The 17,610-nt window shown below is 39.5% G+C and overlaps 1 protein-coding gene across 1 annotated transcript in view; it reads right to left on the reverse strand.

Annotated features, from left to right (window-relative positions):
- LOC121955440 (toll-like receptor 5) overlaps positions 1 to 17,610 on the reverse strand; it is a 165,171-nt gene that overhangs the window by 112,192 nt on the left and 35,369 nt on the right. The window contains exon 3 of the mRNA XM_088089334.1: positions 11,663 to 11,741. The gene's annotated coding sequence lies outside the window, so the exon portion shown is untranslated. The remainder of the gene's footprint in view (positions 1 to 11,662; positions 11,742 to 17,610) is intronic.

Consider the following 17,610-nt stretch of genomic DNA (forward strand, 5'->3'; position numbering starts at 1 on the left):
AGTTTAAAAGGGACAGGAATACGGCAGTAATGTGAATGTAACGGTGGCGCGTTAGATCACTTCCATTTGTTACAAAGGTGTTATTCATCTCACAGGTAAGCCTTCATCATCATCCTCTATCGCTTGTTTACTACTTACAAACCGTAAATGGATTCTTTACGGTAACGGTTTTGCTATTGTTTGCTTCCGCTTTCAAAAACTGGAAACCAGCCATGCCTGGTGCAGCATACTGCATAACTGATCGAACTGAACATCCATACTGCACACTGCTGTCGAATGCAGTATGTCGTATGTAGTGGATACTGCATACTGACTGCAACTGTAGTATGCAGTACGCTGTACTGATAGGGACCTTGGTTGCACACCACTCCCCATCTCTCCGGATTTATTGTCAACTCTCTAAGCATAAAATGCCCCCAAAATACTTATCATGAGATAGGATAACATACAGTGGCACAACAAGAAATAAAGCAATGAATCCCAACCAGGGGTACTAGTTTATTTGCAAGGTGATACATGGATGGATTTTGGAGTAGCTTAACCATTTGGAAAAACAAATAATTTTGTATTTGTATACTGAAGTACTCGATAACAGATGGTACAGTTCAAAAGATGTAGTACAAAAATGAACCCATAGAAACGAAGATCGACATTAGATTTCCTGTGCTGTGTTTGGAAGCCTTTCAAAAGCATTGAATCCTTTGAAACTTGGCCAAATTTGTTTGATTTCTTAAAAAAAAAAGGGAAAAAAGTCAATTACCATCATGCAAATAAATGAATAAATGAATAAATGAATAAATGAATAAATAATATTAATAATAATAATAAATAAATAAATAAATTAGACAATAAGAAAATTCTCAAATAAAAGAGGAAAATGTTAAGTTCTAATTATATATTTAAATTTATGTTACTCCAAGTGAATACATTTACTAGATAATATATTTTTTAGCAAGTATTTTTGTAATTTCCAATTTTTTTTTTTTTTTTTTTTTAATTTTTTGGCTTAATTTCAGGCTTCTTAGTTACAAAGGTTTCTTCTTGTATCTTTTTTTACAAGTATCATGCTAATTTTTGGGCCATTCCTTTAATTGCTTATTGCCTTCTTTCCATACTATTTAAAGAAATCAAGCTAGTTTGCTTAGGTTTCAAAGGTTTAATACACATTCTTTAGCTTCATACAAAGTTTACAAAAGTTTATTGTGTGGGGCGGCTGTGGCTCAGGAGGTAGAGTGGTTCATCCACTAATCGTAAGGTTTGCCGTCCAGTCAATATGCCTAAGTATCCCAGGCAAGAGACTGAACCCCAAATTGCTCCCAATGGCTGTGCTCTCAGTGTGTGATTGTGTATGAATGTTAACCTGAGTTGCAGGTACCATGTGGCACCATGTACGTTAGCCTTTGCCACTGGTGTGTGAATGTGTGTGTGAATGGGTGAATGTGACAGGTAGTGTGAAAGCTTTGAGTGGTCCAACGACTAGAAAAGCGCTATACAAGTGCAGGCCCATTCAATTTTTTGTGTGAAAAAGAAAAATGTATATTGAATTGACCTAAATATGACCTGATCCAGTTCTAACAGGAAACTGCCATATTGTCCTCTGTGACTCTTCTGCTCTGATCATGTTGTAACGTCTAATTCTGACATCACAATGAACTTAACAGGGACCTTTTGGGGTTTCATCGAACTTTATAATTAATATCAGAGAGTATTAACGTCATGATCTGAGAGTCATACAGCACAGCTCATGGTTAATATGGAAATACTCGTCATGACGTCACTGTGGAAACTCCTTCAGGGTTGCTCCAGTAGCTTTAACTGAATATGCTGTATGACTCTTATAATCATCATATCTCAGAAACTCCCTGATATATTTATTGCAATCGTTATATAATGCCTTGTGAAAGTATTCATCCCTCTTGGCTTTTTTCCTATTTCGTCACAACACAACTTGAAATATAAATGGATTTTTATTTGGATTTTAGGTGCTAAGCTAGCCCATGCCACCATGCCAGACAATGTGGAAATGCTTATTTGTAACTTGAAACTAATTTATTCAGTATTTAACTAATTGAAATCCCCAGACCCACTGGCTTGATAAGAAGAGACCTCTGAAGATAATTCAGCTCCCAGTAAAAACCTCCTGAACATCTGGACCCAAAAGGGGGAAATCACAAAGTTAAAAAGTCAGCACATATCAGCAGGTGCTGGGATGACTTTTGCAGATAATTTGGCTCCTGGTAAAAACTTCTAGAACAATGAAGGAATTCTAACAGGGAGAAGTTTCAGCTGGTTGTAATTTGCGATCCTCACCACTAGATGCCACTTAATCCCCCTAAATCTCACACAATGCTCCTTTTAATTACAAAGAAATACAGTTTAATCTTAATTTAGCAGTTGTTAATATAGTAAGCAGTCTGTGCTTTAATGTACCAAATGAGTGATGCTGATGAACTGAGGTTAAAGACTTTAGAGACTCACATATTTTTTGAATATTCAGAAAAAATGAAGTTGTATTTATGAGTTTGAGATAACTGTAACATGTTTTGAATCAGCAGCTGGAGCGCAGTGGGGTTTCTTCCAGACAGCTGAGGCCCATTTGAAAATGATTAAAGCTCAGTGAGGTTTAATTCTCTCTGGAGATGGCAGGAAAGACAGCCAGATGAACATATAGCTGTGCATTATACTATTCCTCTGAGCTCTGTTGGCAGTGGTGTTAATGTTGTTTGTGCAAAGCTGTCAGGGACACATGTAGAAAGGCAATTTTTTGCCACTGGCAAAGGTGAGCCGGCCCTCCCACACACTAACTGCTACAATAACACTAATGGTTAGAGGTGCACAGAGATGTCTGAACATCTCTATAACTATTCAACCCAAAAGACTAACTGTCTACATATCTGTATTCATATAGAGGACTGAAGTGAGCAGGGTTTATTCTGTAATTCACGTTAAAGACATAGTTCACCTATAGTGTCATTTATCAGTCTAGATAGTTTTGGTGTGAGTTACCAACAAACTCTAATCCCAAGTTGCCACATGTTGCAGCTTTGTCAGTGGACTTCTGCGTCTACATATTACGTTCTAGGTCTCCTGCATCTGCTAGTGATGTGCTGCTGCCATGATGTCAACACAAGCACATAGTGGGATTATGCTACAAAAGCACATGGTTATGTTTAAACAACAAATGCACATGGTCGCTTTGCGTCTAAATGTGATGTATTTTTTCTACACCTTACCATGTGCCTATCTTGCCTAAACCTAACCATCCATGCTGGCGTGTGAGTTTGTTGATGTTTCTGCAGTGGTTACCATGTCCTTATGTTGACATCATGACAGTGGCATCCAAAAATATAAACAGCGGATGCAGTAGGATACCTAGATCATAATACGTAAAGTGACAACATGTGATGTTCACACCATTAATCATCCCTTTCACTTGCCAAAGTCAGCTCATACAAAAATTTCCATGTACTTTGAGTCCTGCTAGTGATGTCCTGAGCAATGAGTAGTATTTGAGTTGGCAGCCACATCAGCTCCCCTTTTATGAGAGCAGTGGAAAAAAGAAGATAGGAGGCAGTCTGTGAGAGGAGAAAGTCCCCTGTGTGAAGTCGTTACTGGCAGGCCATTAGCGTCATCTGTGACCTGTTGCTTCTGTCTGGCCTGCATCACCGCTCCCTGTGTGTCAGTGAACGCTGGTTTAGTCTGCATGTGGACAGGAGTAAGAGTTAGTGTGAGTCAAGTGGAGTGTGTGTTTGTGAGAGCGAATGTGGAAATCATCATTCCGATATGTTGTATTAAGAAGAACAATAGTGATATAGTGGTAACTCTATTTGACAGATAATTTGACGTCATGAACCACACATGGATGGTTTGGGATGCACTTCCTTTGTACTCACAGGAAAAAAGAAAAACTCCCACAGAAAAGGACATTTTCTAAAGTGCTGGGGCCTATTTTGTAAGCTAATATTTTATTATTATTTATTATTATTTCCCACTCCGGATTAAGACAAAATGCTCATACGAGGGATTCGGTTGAATTTTGAATCAAGAAAGTTAATATAATGTTTGTGGAACATCTTCATTTCAAAAGAAAAAATACTCCTGGGAAACCAGTCTACTAGCAGCAAGCAAGAGACAGTTCAATTTCAAATCAATTCAGTGTCAAAGAGTCTTATCAAATTCAATACCATCATTTTTGCAGTTATTTCAGCGTAAGATCCTGATGCTAAAAGCCACCTTTTGTGGCTGTATGATCAGGCGGTTCTAGCACATTAGCTGACCGAGGCAAAGAAAGAAAGAAATCAAGCCAATTTGCTCCGGTTTCAAAGGGTTAAACAAGATTTCAAAATCATTCTTGAAGCTGTGGTCTGACTGGGCTCTTTGTTTCTGGATGGTTACACTGGGAATCAGCTGAGCTTTGACTTTATCCTGCTCCAAAAACCGAGCAGAGTTCTTTCCAAAGCCGTGGTGTTCCGGGAAGTTTTATGAGGAAGACTCATCGTGCCAGTGAACCAAACCCTGCTCTGTGGAGAGTCGGTCTCTGAGTGTAAATCAACGCAGCTCTTACTGCTGATTATCCACTAATAACTTTAATGTGTGACTGTATTCTCTGCAGTGATGGCTGTTTTGGTGGTTTGCCTTTTTGGAAATGCATTATGGAAAATGTGTGGTCTTCCAAAAGAAACCTTTAAAAAAGAAAAAAAAAAGACATCTGTGTGGTTTCAGTAACAATGGCCTCTGGTTGTAGGAAGAGATAAATCACTCTGCTAACACAAGGCAACATCTATACATGGAACAGAGTACAACTGGCACTGCTGCAAGCTACTGTCCTCCTGGATTTATAACTTGGCATATTAGAGGTGTATTCTATCGTGATCCCATTGGAACAGCAATTAAATGGCCTCCATAGTGACACAAACAACATTGTTGCCAAAGGGATGTCTGGACAAAGGCGCATTTTCCTCTCAAATCATCAGCTAATAAAATTAAAATCCAAGAACTAAGAGTCAGGGTACCTATCAGGAAAAAGGGCAGTGTCCCAAGGCCTTGAATATGTTGACTAACAAGCATTGAAAAATTATTGTCACTTTTTGTTTAACAAGAGCTGGCACACACGTCAGGATAAAAGCTCAAGGCCACTTAAGAGAGCCAATGGCTGACAAGGTGGAACTCAAATGGCTAAAAATACTCAAGAGGCCACACTCTTAATGGTTCAATGGGTTCATCCATCAAGCCAAAGAAATACAAAGAACACTGGTGACATATCTGTGATGGCGAGATGGAAGTGCTTTCCATGATGGAAAATTTAACTTTTGTCCTTCTCAGGAAACATTATACTTGGTTTTAACTGAGCTGCATTATGGTTCCCTCAACTTAGTAGCATTAGCCGCAGTTAAAGTGCCGTTGCCATTATGACACCTCGAGCTCTGTGTAAAACGTAAAGCAGGAAAGACATGATCATTGATGGCACAGGTGTGATGTCTCGACGACGTGTTTATGTGTGCGACCCACCTTAGGGCATATAGATAGCATAGCTTTAGCATAGCGGCTAATTCAAAGAAAAAACAAAGGCGACCATAAATGTCCGCCAACTGGGAAAACAATGAGATTTGGGAGTTTCTTACCCTCCGAGCAGAGGATCAGCTGTCATATAACAGAGATGTTGAATGATTTAAATTAATTATTTGTTACGTTAGAGGTAGATGCTTGTTTGTTTAAAGTCACGCCCATCATGCCTCTTTTGATTGCAGGATGCCACAATGCAGTGTATAATCCCAAACTGAGGCATAATGGTGCTGCTTGGTCCTCGCCCTCTTAGAAGTGGAGCTAAAAGTGTTTGGACAAGAGAGTGGAGCTAAAGGCCGTAACACACCAAACTGACGACGCATGTTAACAGCCCTCGTTGCCGTGATGTGTCCTGTACTGTTGGCCCTTGTCGGCTTTTTTCATTCGAATCGGTGGCCATGGAGCCCGTTGTTGAATGAAATCACTCTGACTGGCTCCTCAGCTCAACACATGAGAGGAGAAACGGAAGTAAAAAAATATGAACAGCTAAAGTCAAAAGAGAGTGAGATCGAAACAAGCTTATTACATAAGGTAAGACTGTTTTTCTTTACCTATTTAGCTCTTAACAAGACAGGTTTCCTAATGGGTTGTGTTTTTGTTCTGAACAAATGTCTCCGTGGGTATACTGGGGTGAAAGTTGAGTGCTTTGCGACAGATCCATCACAGCAGCGTGCCCCCTCGCTGCTCGGTGCTGCTTCCTTGTTTTCTCCCGTCAGCGCACTGGTCGCGTGACCCGGCCTTTTGAACTACGAAGGATGTGTCCAAATTAGCTGCATTTATTTTTTTGTAGTAAAACGTACAAATCATTGATGAGAACAGCCTGAGACTGCAGGAATTCTAATCGAGAAGTTTCAGCTGGTCTGCAGTACTCACCTCTAGATGCCACTAAAATCCCCCCTAAATCTTTCACGCTGATCCTTTAACTTATAAAAGGGCCATTCCACAATTGCAGGTACATTTCAAGTACATATAAAAATGACAAAATCGTAATGATCTTTTCCTTTAAACTGTATAAATTCTTATGGAACACTATTTAAATCTAACATTTCAGTATTAGCTGATCTTACACCTGTAATATTTAAAATCTTTATTCTGAAAATCAATGTACACCCAGTTAAATCAGTTAACTCTTTTACAGACAAATTAGGGCGAATATGTATACTCAGATTTGTTAACAAAAGAACATATGTAATGATCATTTTTGAGAGCAAAACCTAAACTAAACTGATGACCTGATGAGAACAGCGTGAAGGAGGACAGGAACATTTTGCTAAATGGTTTATTCAAGGCAACAGCAGACAAGTGTGTGATGTCAAAGGTTCATGTAAACAGCTTAACTCTCATCTGCCCTGCCGTAACTGGAGTCTGGCCAGCAGCCGGGTCACTGCGTGCATGTGAATACAGTCCTGATGTCAATACGGAATAAAAATAGCTAGTTTGTTGAATTTCTCACAAAAGTGTATCTAATTTTCCCGTATTTATTTGTAATGATGAATTGGATTTCTGAGAACACTCAGTTCTAGCATGACATTTGCAGCAGCTGTGCTCAGGCTCTGCTGTGAGTTGTGGTGAGGAGAAACAGGAAAAAGTAAGTCAGAAGGTCCATTACGCTTCTGTAAACACCCATTTGAAATTCTGCTCAGTCCTCTCCATCCTCTATGAATTTTTCAGTTTTGAGTAGGATGTGTTGTTCTCTGTTTCTCTGGGTGACAGTGCCAAATTAATCAGATTCAATAATGGTGGATCGAAGAACCTTCAGCATGAGTCACTATTCAACCTCACTAGATTCAAAACACATGGGTAGCCAGTCTCAGTGTTCACGGGTCAGAATCATTTTGTGGGGTGTGGGCCTCCAGTCAGAGGCCGGACCAGCAAGGCTTTTCAGCAACAGCACAACAATAGACACTGGGCTGAAAACCAGCCAAGGCTAACTGACATGAGTTTATGGTTATGCAACAAGCAGGGTATAACTCCATCCAGACGGTTTCAAGTTTTAAACATGCCCATTTTAACCCTTTGACATCACTTATTTGTGCTGCTTTCAGACACCTTTCATGAGTATTTAACCCTTTCAAAACTGAGCAAACTGGATTGATTTCTTTCAAAATGGGAAGAAGACAATGACCAATGAAAGAAAAAAAAAAGACCCCAAAACTAGCAAGAAATGTATAAAAAACAGAAGAAAATTACCTAATTAGTTTAAAAGAAAGAAAGAAAAAAGAGTAAAAGAAATTTAAAGAACAAGGAAATTACCCATAATTTTGTAACATCATTTAAAATATGTAATTATAATAATATAAATAATATAATAATATGAATACTATTTTTTCCCTAGCTTTTTTTCCTTTTTCCTCAGACTTTTTGCCCTTGCTTTTTTTACTCCTTCTCTAGCTTTTAAAGAGCATTTTTCAAAATCTACTAATTTCTTGAATTTTTTCATGTTTTTGAAAAAAAACAACACTAAGTCTGAAAATAGTAAATTTAGCAAAAAACATTGTTTTTTTTTTAAAGCTAGGAAATATGCCTGGGAAAAAAGCTAGGGTAAAACAAAATTCACACTACTACAATATTCTAATCATTTGTTAGCACTATCCTGGTTATTTCTTTATTTTCTTACTTGTTTTTTTTTTTTTTTTTTTGGTTGGTTGGTTTTGGGTTTGTTTCTTTCTGAATAATTTTCATAATTTTTTTGTACTTGTTTTTTTTAATTACAAATTTCTTCTTAATGTTTTAGGTCATTTCTTCTTTCCTTGCTTACTCCTTTCTTCTCATGTTTCTGAGAGTAGTCACATCAATTTCCCCAGAATTCAAAGGGTTAAATGCTCTTATAAAAGCCAGCCCTGTAAAACAACCTCAGCACATGGTTTACATTGCTGGACTTAGTGGCCTTGAATGTGCTGCAGAAACCAGGCAGAGAGAGGGAGCACGCATAGCTTTGAATCCAGCCCCGGGGCTGCTGAAGAACTTTTCAGCTCATTCTTGAAATACCTTACACTCCGAAGTTTGTTTAAATGTATCCAAAAAACAACCAACTCACTGCCAAGACAGAATATTTGGAATAAAAATCCAGAATTGAATATAAAACGCTTTTGTATGTCTGTAATTGAATTAGTCGGTTAGGAAAACAAAACCATGTCTCACCTTGGTCAGCAGAAGTCTACATCCCTGGCCTGCTGTCAGAGTATTCACCAGAACTATTCATGGGGTGATAATTAATCCTCAACCAAAGCCTGTATTCACTGTGAGCATTCCTTCGTTTTGGCTCTGCCTCCTTGGACAGAATTTTTTTCACGACCTTGTCCAGAACATTATGGTGCTGCTGATGGTCGGTATTGTGCCTGTTTCACCAGGACAGCTGTAATTACTAATGTTCCTGTTTACAGCTAGGAGACAAGATGAGCATATATGGTATCAAACACGCGCTGCTCTTCATGTCTCTTCTGTCTGTGTCTCAGTAATACAATCAATACACAGCAGATGCACATGTAAGGATGGCAGTAATACATGAACACTTATAGCACAATTTACAGTCATTAAGTCATTAGCTCATTTGTTTGTTAAATCTGCAATAAAAATCCACATGCATGACTTAAAGAAAGTCTCTGGTATGTCTTTGACGTTTTGCATTCATTATGATCTTGTTGAAAAATGCATACAATTTGACAACCTGACTGTGAATTTCAAAGGTGCCCCCCAGGGCTGTGTGCTCAGTCCCCTCCTGTTCACACTAAACACCCATGACTGCAAGTATGCGGATGACACCACTACCATTGGCCGTATTACAAACAGCAACGAGACTTTGAATTCTACAATCTTGCAGAGTGGTGCACAGAGAACAACCTACTGCTCAATGTCAGTAAAACCAAGGAGCTGACTGTTGATTTTAGAAAGGAGGAGGGAAAGACGCACACCCCTGTCTACATCAGTAGAGCTGAGGTGGAGCAGGTGAACAGCTATAGGTTCCTTGGAATTACGATCACTGAGAGCCTATCTTGGTCATCACACATCAGCACCCAGGTTAAAAAAGCACAGAAAGACTCTGCTTCCTACAGAAACTTAAGAAGACTATACTCCAGAGCAAGATCCTGGTTAACTTCTACAGAGGAGCAACAGAAAGCATACTGACCGGAAACAACATGAACTGGCATGCTTCATGCTCGGCCCAGGACAGGAAGGCTCTACAGCGGGCGAGTAAAAGTGCGCAGAACATCACTGGTTCCCTTCTAAAGAGCATCAGTGACCTCGGTGAAGTGAGGTGTCTGCACAGAGCCCCAAAGATACTGAAAGACAGCCGCCACCCCAGCCACAGTCTGTTCACCCTGCTGCATTCTGGGAATAAATACTTCAGTATCTGATGCAGAACCACTAGACTACAGAGCAGCTTCTTTCCTCAGGCTGTGAGACTCCTTAACTCCAAAAATGGAGCAGGATTTAAGGACAAATTTTAATTTATATTTTTTAAACTATGTTTGAAAATGAGTAATACATCAACCTTGTACCTGGTACCCTGTAATAGCTCGGGTAATTAATTGAAGTCTTACAGTAATGCGTGAGCACAAATCAAGCATATCTACACACACACACACACACACACACACACACACACACACACACACACACACACACACACACACACACACAGAGATAGAGAGAGAGACAGCTACCCATGCTGCGCTGTGTGGTATTTCCTCAGTAATCTTCCAGCTGTTTTCTTTAGTATAGACCACAGAGCTGTCTGTCCGTCAGGCTGTGGGAAGAGCCTTCTCTAAAACATCAGCTACAGTGAGAATCCCATCCATGTTCTCCTAAAAGTGCACTTTTCAGTCTTAGCAAATAGGTGCTACAGGGGCTGGTATTACATAATTTTGGGTAACTGTAAAGATATAATAAAGTGCTTGTAAAAGTGCCCATGACAGCACATAGCCCTGTTTTTATGAGACAGTTTACCGTGTCGCAGCAGCTGCCCTGAGGACAGGCAGGACTTTAAGACTCATTTTTTTAAAACCTTGAAAAAGGACCAGATGAACTGTGTGTGCTCATAACTCGGAAAGTAACTAACTTGGAAAGTTTTCGTAGTAATATTTCAAGACAGTGTTTGCTGTCAAGGGAGAGACGTCTGTTTATTCAAGGTTTTTTGATGGATGCTAGTGTCTTGAACATCTCCATTGTGCATAAACACTGTGAAACTTTTATAGTCCTCTGGGGAAATGAATCTGTCTACTCTGTGCTGAAATTTCATCCTCTTCTTCAACACAAAATACCGTCCAACTGAGGATTGCCCTGATTGCAACAATAAGGTTTGAATGTGTCTGTAACAGGTCTGTATGCTTTAACATTTGTATCAGTCATTTCTCATTTGGGCTGTAAATTATTCATTTTTTATATTTTTGTCTTTCAAAGCCAACAATGTGGGTAGAATGTGGAGATAAAGTGTGGTGAACTTCTCTTCATCTAACCTGTGCCTGTATATCCGTCCCCCCTCCCTTGGTGAAACTCCATTGAATGACATAAAATATGTATAACAACATAATCCATATTTCTTGTCTAAAATGTTTTCAGAAACCTATTTTAATGGCCTTTGTAGCTGTAGTAGCGAGAGTTTGTGGACAGGAAGTGAGTGCCATACTGCTTCTGGCAAAGTGAAAATGGTAGCTGTCAAAAACTGTGAACAAGCATATCTAAACCAAGAAATATGAACCAACATTCTGTTGCTGAGTTGCCCATTTCTCACGTCAAATATTTTAAGGAACATGTTTTAGGTGTTCACCCATTCTGAGATTTTAACACACATCATTCACTTCAATTTTAGCCAGTGTCTTATTTCCAGCTTTTCTCATAGCGGTGGCACTGCCACTGTAACAGATCATAGTCAAAAACTGTTACACGTTTAAGGCCTGTGTCATCTGATGAGGTGATTGTCTCTTTCCATCATCCAAAACTGCCACTTTGCCTACAGTTAGCTAGCTAGCTTACTAATTCTACAATGCTTTTAGCGAACATAATTGTGATATCCTCACATTTAAACTGTTAGTTCCTAATGCTGACTACTTACCTGCTACTGTAGCAGGAAGAATCCTGTGTGACACATCATCAAACTTACCTTGGTTAAACCTGTTGCTGAGCTATTCATGGAGGGTCCACCAGGCGGAGATCACGTTTTGCTGTTTAGAGTGCATGTTCTGTAAGCAGAATAAGAATTACCAGAGTTAAAACAGGAAGCTTGATGTAAATGTGTGACATGTTGTGGACATTCGGTTCTTCCTAAGATGCAGCAGTTACAGTGACAGAAAATGAGCCGAACAAAGACGTCACTCATAGTACAGTGCTTTCCTGCGCTGTGACAAGAGCGTGTTGATGATGCATTACGTTGTTACATTTAACTCATGTAGCAGCTAGCTAGTTCACCAGCCACCATTCCTCAATGCTACCATTGTGTTACAGAAAGTGAAGAGCACAGTAATCCAGGACTATCCACATCCAAAGCTCTGTCAGCGTATATGCGTGCATTTATTTCCAGAGAGCAATAGCCAACAGGGAAACACCAGCTCTTACATCGTCAGTCACTCTGGCCAATGCTGTAACTCACTCACCAAACCGTTCTCATTTTGAACTCATTATACGTCCACTCTGTAAGTGCTTTCGATTTACAAGCATAACTCCAAAAGCCACCTTTTATATCCACCTAAAATGCAGCTGGACGGCGTCAGTTGAGAACCTCGTGGATAGGTCCCACAAACAACTGACTTTCATGTGCGAGTCCGGAGTTTGCATCCCGTTAGGAATGGGAATGGGAATGTTATACGCCTAATCCTTACCATGTGACGGTCTGCATTGGTTGCCATGTTCCTATGTTGTGTAATCATAGCAACACGCATCCCACCATGTGTATTTGTTGACATCACTGTAAAGGCATCGCGGAGCGTAAACAGTTGACACAGAAGGATGTCTAAAGCGTCATTAATACGTAGATGAGTTGGGATGAGAATGTGTTACGATCATGGACAGAGTTTGGCACTCTTAAGACTGACCTCACATGCTTTGGTTCAGCCAAATCTATGTTCTACTTCCACAATCCTGTTATTTAGCCATATGGATCTAGCTCTTTTGCTATATATTGCTGAAGTGGAAAGCAAGATGGAGTAAATGCAGATGGCTACTGTAATCCTGTCACACATGTGGCTGCAAGAGGCATTAAGGATTGTTTTCTGATATAATGCAACATATTTAAAAGGAAAAAAAAAAGTGGCCACTTACAAACCAGTCCCCGTCTTGAGCACTGAATTTGGAAACTATGGTAACTGTGACTACAAACAAACAACCACTCATCCCCCTACTGGTTTCCTGAAGTGTTGGTTCTAATTGTTCAAGAACTCCCTAAGCCCACCACCACCGCTTCCAAACACTTCCTGGTTCCTCCTCCGCAGCCATCAATCACACTCATTTGTTTTGAAACCCTCCTCCCCTCGGTGAGTCACAGCGCAAAGCCACAGCTGTCTGCCCAACACTTTTAGCTCCAGCATATGGGAATCAGTGAGATCTCTCCTGACACTGGGCCCATATCTCCTCAATGTGATCCAAAAAGCCCGAAACCAGATGTGGAGCTTCCGTTGCACAGTGTTCTATCTCACCATTGTGCCGTTCGGCTGTGCCAACAAACACACAAGTTAGAGCTCTGAGATTGATCTGCTGCTGATGACAGAATGACTGATTGTTGTGGAAAATCCAAACTCCATAATTCACATATGTTAATAAACTTTTTTGCCTGCAAGCCCCAAACAGACAGTTCGCTTTTCCACAGCTAAGTTTCAACTGTGTTTTCAACCAGGACTAACTGTGTTAAGCCTAATTGGCAAGGTGCATCCACCACGTGCTCCTTGAATTTGGCTGTTCAAAGTGGATGGATACAAGCTACAGTCTGTCTGGCAGAATATAATCAGATTCTGCTCAGAAAGTCACGCTCATTCTTTGTTTAGATGTTTGACCTCAAAGTTTTGCAAGGGCTGGGCTTTGCAGTCTGCAATTGCACATTTATTTACATTTTTGAAGCTCCAAACCCAAGACAGTAGGTTGAAAACCCTCCATGCAAAACAACAACGTGTCTATCCATGCACTGTGTGAATATGGAGGTAAATCTGTTCCATCTGATCCATTGCTCGTGTTTGTTGACATAGCTGCAACATGAGCTGCAACCATGAGCTGACAGTTCCTGGCATCGGCATCATGTGACCAGTGGAGTGTAACTTGATTGGCTGAATGTTGGTTTGACTTGATCAAACTACTTGAATCAACTACTTTCCCCTGGGTTCCCAGATGTTTAAACCAGAAATTTATAACTGGTATTTTGCTCTATTGAAACTGAGCGATTTAAACATATATCATATGGTTGTTTTTCTTGAATTTTTGACTCTGAATTTGTAAACATTGAAAAATATAGGTGGAAATTGTTGAAAATTTGAAGAACTAAATTCAGAGAAAAAAAATCAGGTACATAATTTCAATGCATAAATACTCAGTGCTTTCTTTATGTTTTCTTTTTTATCTCAGATTGAGTGGAAGAGATTCACTGCCACAGGTAAAATCGAAAAAAAAGATAATCGAACTGGAGCGGGCAAATCATTCTGAGGGAATTAAGTACCAGTATGTCAGACACAGCGGCAGCTACAGACAGCAGTTAAAAATCACATTACCCTGAAATATACATCCTGTGTTCTTAATTAATGTGTTGAGCAGTCATAACATTATATCTAAGGTATGTGCTCTCCCATCCCTCTATTCTGCAGTCATCTCAAAGATTTTTTTTTTTTTGTGGGGGGGGGTGAAGTATTTCTTTAAGTCTAGAATTTTACTTTTAGTAGTCTGATATATTCATGCCTGGGACTCAAAGTTATAAATCCCACCTTAATTGCATATCTTTTTATTTTTGCTGGCTAAAAAAAAAAAATTGCAAAACGTACTTAATGTTCAAAACTTCAAAACAACTGCAGCCCTGAACATGAGATTTCAGCAGCAATATTGAAATTTTCGTAGAGAAGAGAAACCCATAAAAAAACTGCCTTAGTCTTGTGATCCTGTAGAGTTTTGGCCAATTTCATTCAAAAAAAAAGTCATAAAAAGATAAGGAAATACCAAAACCAATTAATGAGCACAGAAAAAAAACTGAAAAAAGCCAGCTCTCTCATCCTTTTTTTTTTGATATCTTACTTCAGATGATGAAGCTGTTGCAATGGCTGGGCGTTACAGGCTTCATGATCAAGATAAATTGCTTGGAAAGCACCCCTACAAGACATATTACGCCTGTAACTGGGTTATATGATGCAGACTTGTGATAATTAGATAGAGTCAGTGTTTACAAGCTCCGTCTTCCTTTACTGAAGGGGAGGCTTTGGGAGGCTGAAACAACGTGACGTGCGGTTTCGCCTGCTGACCTGATCCCCAATGCACAGATTCAGCATGGATTTCTGCAGAATGCTCTTGGCAGTGGTAAAAATTCTTAGGTTGAATAACATATCAGTTGTTATTTAAAGAGGCAGTTTTGGAAATCACTCTAGATCCACACTTGTACGGTTTCAAAATTCATCAGTTGGGATCAGAGGAATCCCTGGATCAGGACGTTAGTCAGGAAGTCTTTGTTATTTTTAACAAAAAAGTACAACAAAAAAGTCTTTTTGTGCACTAAAAGAGAGCAGATTTTATGAATTAAAGGGGTCAGCATCATTGTTGATAGACTTAACTGGAAAAAGCTGATTTAAAACACATGTCTGTCTAATAAGAGGAATGAGCCCCCTTAATACACCACAAACTCCCATATTTATCTACCCACACACACATACGCTCCAATATACTCCAGTCTTGGAACCCCGTCCAAACATAGTCTTCTAATTGTGGTCAATTTGAATAATAAAAAATAAATAAATAAAAAAGAATAGAATAGAAAATTTACTTTTTAGGTCTTCTTTCATAATATTGCTGCAAATGTGCTTTTTAAAATTTTTGATAGAAATTGCCTAGAGGGGACCTGCATCCTTAAGCGATGTCTCTATCAAACAGGGGACCTCCATATACTGCAGTCAAACTGTCTAAAGTACACTAACAAAGTCTTTCTGTGCACCATAAGAGGGGAGATTATAGGAATAAAAGGGGGTCAGTGCTGACAGACTTAACTGGAAACAACAGACTTACAACTCACATTTCTGTCTGATTAGAGGAGAGATCCCCCTTCACACACCACCAACTCCCCTGCATTCTTACCCACCCACACACACACACACACACACACACACTGAAAGACATCCAATCAAAGAATCACACATACACACATGCTCAAAAATACACACACAATTGCACACTAATTTCCTGGCATGAAAGACAAGCTGAGGTGTCAGCTGAGGCGATCTCGCATGACTAGAGCACTCTCATCTGCTTTCACTTACTTCTCACCATCCCCATGTCATGACCCTGGCACACAGCACAACTGGCTCGGAAACTCGTTGCGTGGCTCGCAGGAGATCTTTCCAAATCTTGGTCTCCATGTTCTGTATTTGTCCCATCATTTCCTTTTTTTGCTCTCATTTTCTGACCTTTTTTCTCCTCTATTTTTCCACTTTTTGTCTGAAACTAAGCATCTCTCACGTCTCTGTCTCAATCATCCACCCTATGACAAACAACAGATCACCATTGACTACACAGGCCACAGGACGCATCTTTCATCCTTTCATTACAGAAAGCGTGTTTCAGGTCAACACTGTCTCACAAAAACACAGGAAATGGATACAACTTCTCGACCATGCATTATGCGTTGGTGGGCATGAATGTGTTAAAATCACGTGATGGCAACAATGCCAATGCAAAATTTATTACAAAGGGTCGGAGGTTAGAACACATAGTTAACGTGGTTTACGTTGAGCAAAGGTTTCAGTTAAGTTTACATAAATACTGTGGTCTTCATTAAAAAAAAATTTGGGCAGGATAAAAGTTAAGTAAACTTACTTAATTTAGGCAGTTATGTAAAGTCACATAACTACGTTGACTTTTGTTATTCACAGTGGTCTTCTGGTTGAAAGTCCATGTTTGATTGACCAATCCACCCTCTTGCTCTTTATACTTATTTACCCCTTCCCCGCCAAAATTAGCATGTGTGCGCAGTTTTTTTAAATACAGGTTATCCCGCTAATAATAGGCAATAGGCTCAACTTTAATTTAATTTCTTCTTAAGCCACGTTTAAGAAAAATGACAAAATAAATCTACATTGTCCCTTGTACCTTTCCAATTGCCAGGAGAGCAGGGCTGCGTACATGGCTCTGCAGCAGAGCATGTCTTTCTGTGTTTGCGGGTTGGCAGCATGGACAGAGGTCTGTGAAAACTTTACAGTAGTTACTTCTCCTTTATATATCTTTTACTTATACGGTCTCTCTTTCAAACGCAGTTTAAACGGATCTGGATCAATGTTTTAGTGCTGTTTAGGTGGAGATGGCAGGTAATTAGTTCAGGTACATGCATCTCCCCTGGTAAGGAGCCGAAATAAGCGCGTTTACCCAGGTGTTGTGTTTCCATCACTGCCAGTCAGGGCTGGAAGTGATAATTACCTGTGACTACTGCAGAGTCATGTGACGTGGGTGTAAATGCCGATTGTAACCTTTCCCGTGTGTGTTAAGAAGCAAGATGTTAGCAGTTTTTTTGTGCAGTGGAAAAGGGGCTACAGACACTCTTTTGACCATTTGTCCTATACATTATTGACAAAGTTAACATCTGATTAATAAAAAGGCTGGTTCCAAATCACCATAGCACCAATTAACTGTCATAAAAATATATATATATATATATATATATTCCATTTAGGGTTTTTTCATCATCATACAATGACAATAATATTTAGCATAGGCCTAGCAATAGTGATAGATGGTAAAGATGATAAATGCATATCTCAAAATATTTTTAAAAATGGCTTTGCAAAAGTTTCATAAAAAAGAAATGCATCCATAAACTTAGCTAGGCCTCAAGGATACATACAATGCATTTTAGGAAGAAACTCAATTAATGCTGACAGTTTT

This window comes from Plectropomus leopardus, chromosome 16 (assembly GCF_026936395.1).
Source record: "Plectropomus leopardus strain MGB_pleo_1.0 chromosome 16, ASM2693639v1, whole genome shotgun sequence".
NCBI lineage: Eukaryota > Metazoa > Chordata > Actinopteri > Perciformes > Serranidae > Plectropomus > Plectropomus leopardus.